Raw genomic sequence first — 3258 nt, forward strand, 5'->3', positions numbered from 1 at the left:
CGCGTGGCCCTCAATTCTTCAAATGCTCATTTCTTCATGAATTCTCCACTTTGCATGCTTTTCTCTTCACTTCTTCCATCCAATGCTTGCCTTATAAACCTAAAATCACTCAACAAACACATCAAGGCATCGAATAGAATTAAGGTGAAATAAAATTACCAATTTTGAGGCTTAAAAAGCAAGTTTTTACACTTAAGTATAAATTAAGGGAGAATTACAAAACCATGCTATTTCATCGAATAAATGTGGAAAAAGGTGATAAAATCCCCTAAATTAAGCACAAGATAAACCGCAAAATTAGGGTTTATCAATAGTAAAAAAATTTAATCCAGAAAGACAAAGCATCTCCAAAGCCTCAACCATTCTCATATCATTGAATTCCCATCTATCTACTAACTTTTATTTATTTAATTTGTTTTATACTTTTTCTATGACAAACTATAATTTCTATCTGCCTAACTAAGATATGCAAGGAATCCACTGCTTGCTCAAACCAACAATCTCCATGGGATCGACCCTCACTCACTTGAGGTATTACTTGGATGACCCGGTATACTTGCCGGTCTATCTGTGTAAATTCTGCGGAACCAGATTCGTGCACCAAGTTTTTGGTGTCGTTGCCGAGAATTGTTCAGATTTGACAAACTACCGGATTATCTTATTGCTTAGATTAGGTACTTTTTAATAGAATTTTCAAAAATCTTTGCTTTTCTTTTCTTTTTGATCTTTATCTTTTTGTTTGAGTCTTTGTTCTTGTTTTTATTATAATTTCGAACTTTCTTGCTTTCTTTTCAAAAAAAATTTCAAAAATAGTGTCTTTTGTTTGAGTCTAGTGTCAATTCTTGAGTTTGGTATCTGTTGTATGTTCTTTGTTTCCTTTGAATTTTTGAAAAATTTCTTAGTGTTCTTTCTTGGTATTCAAGTTGTTCTTGTTTTGATCTTAAAAATTTTAAGTTTGGTGTCTTTTGGTGTTTTTCTTCTTAAGTTTTCGAAAATTTAGAGTCTTAAATCTAAAAACTTTTAGTTTGGTGTCTTTTGGTATTTTTCTTTTTATGTTTTCGAAAATTTAGAGTCTTAGATCTAAAAATTTTAAGTTTGGTGTCTTTTGGTTGTTTTTCTCTTTCTTCATTAATTCAAAAAATAAATAAAAAATATCTTTTCTATCTTTATTAAAAATATTTTCGAAAATTTCAAAAAAAATTTCAAATTTTAATTTCAAAATTATTATCTTATCTTATCTTAATTTCAAATTTCAAATTTCAAATCTTATCTTTTTAAAATCTTTTCTTTTAATTGTGATTCTATCTTATCTTATCTTTCTTTTAAATTTAAAATTCAAAACTTTTTCAAATCTTTATCTTATCTTTTGTTATCTTTCATTAAATTTCAAATATTTATCTTATCTTATCTTAAATTTGAATTTCAAAATCAAATATTTTCAAAACCCAAATTTTTTCAAATCTTTATCTTATCTTGTTTCCAATTAAAAATTAAAAATTTAAATTTCAAAATTTTTAGAATAAAATCTTTTTCTAATCTTCTATCTTATCTTATTTTCAAATCTTTCTTAATTTGTTACTTTTTTTCTGTTTCTTCATTTTCAAAACTTCCTAACTAATTCTTCTCTCTTCTATTTTCGAAAACTTCTCTTCTCTTTCTCTCTCCTGTTTTTTGAAAATCACATTCAAGTTTTCAAATATTTTTAATTTAATTAATAAATAAAATAAAAACAAAAATATTTTAATTCTAGTTTCTCTTTTTACTTTTAAATTTTCGAATTCTTCTATCCTCTCATTCGAATTCTTCTTCTCTTCTCTCCATCCTCATTCTTCTTTCTTCTTCACATCTCACAGGGAGTCCTCTATTCTTCAACATAGAGCTCCCATTATTCTTCTTTCTTGTTTTCTTGTTTATGAGCAAGAATAGAGATAAAGAAACTCTCTTTGATCCTGATCCTAAACCTGAGAGGACCCTAAGGAGGCATTTACAACAAGTTAAAGCACAACACTTTGGAAAAGATCTCAAAGCACTTTTTGAACAAGAAACAAAAAATATAAGCGTGGCAGCCGAATAGAACAATGGAGGAGATGCAAAGAAGGTTTTTGGTGACTTCATTGCACCAATTTCTGACTTCTATGGAAGAAGTATCTCTATACCTTCCATTAGAGAAAATAACTTTGAGCTAAAGCCTCAGTTAGTCTCTCTAATGCAACAGAATTGCAAATTCCATGGACTTCCACTGGAAGATCCACATCAGTTCTTATCTGAATTCTTGCAAATCTGTGACACTATTGAGACCAATGGAGTGGATCCTGAGGTCTGTAGACTTATGCTTTTCCCTTTTGTTGTTAGAGACAGAGCTAGGATATGGTTAGATTTTCAACCTAAGGAAAGCCTAGACTCTTGAGAAAAGTTGGTCAATGCTTTCTTGGCCAAGTTCTTTCCACCTTAAAATGAGCAAGCTCAGGGTGAAAATTCAAACCTTCAGACAAAAAGAGGGTGAATCCCTCTATGAAGCTTGGAAAAGCTACAAGCAACTGATCAGAAAGTGTCCTCTTGACATGCTCTCAGAATGGTCTATCCTAGGTATTTTATATGATGGTCTATCTGAGATATCCAAGATTTCTTTGGATCATTCTGCTGGTGGATCACCCCACTTGAAGAAAATGCCTGAAGAGGCACAGAAACTCATGGAAATGGTTGCAAATAACTAATTCATGTACACTTATGAGAGAAACCCTGTGAATAATGGGGTAGCTCAGAAGAAAGGAGTCTTGGAAGTTGACACTCTGAATGCCATATTAGCTCAGAACAAGATCTTAACCCAGTAGGTCAATATGATCTTTCAGCACTTGACTGGAGTGCAAGCTGCAGCTAGCAGCACTCAAGACACCTCCTATGATGGAGATGCCTATGATCCAGATTAACCCATGATTGAAGAGGTGAATTACATGGGAGAACCATATGGAAACACCTACAACCCTTCATGGAGGAATAATCCTAACCTCGCATGGAAGGATCAACAGAAGCCTCAGCAAGGTTTCAACGATAATCAAGGTGGAAGAACCCAGAATAGGTTCAACAACAGACCACCATTCCTATAAGGTCCCACACCACTTGGGTAGGGGAACGAAGCATGCCTTATAAGGGTGTGGATACCTCTCCCTAGCATGATGCGTTTTGACGAGTGAGTGTGGGGGGCTTCGACTATCATCCCTATCGTCAAAGGCAAAACCGTGAGGCCTTGTATGCCAAAGC

The 3258-nt window shown here is 32.9% G+C and overlaps 1 non-coding gene across 1 annotated transcript; it reads right to left on the bottom strand.

The window, feature by feature from the left end:
• Positions 1–2459: 2459 nt before the first annotated feature.
• Positions 2460–2563, bottom strand: LOC148579718 (small nucleolar RNA R71). The gene has a single exon (XR_015896443.1). It is a non-coding gene; the product is annotated as a small nucleolar RNA R71 (small nucleolar RNA).
• Positions 2564–3258: the final 695 nt, after the last annotated feature.

This window comes from Arachis ipaensis, chromosome B10, assembly GCF_059453495.1.
Source record: "Arachis ipaensis isolate K30076 ecotype BB chromosome B10, ASM5945349v1, whole genome shotgun sequence".
Classification (NCBI taxonomy): domain Eukaryota; kingdom Viridiplantae; phylum Streptophyta; class Magnoliopsida; order Fabales; family Fabaceae; genus Arachis; species Arachis ipaensis.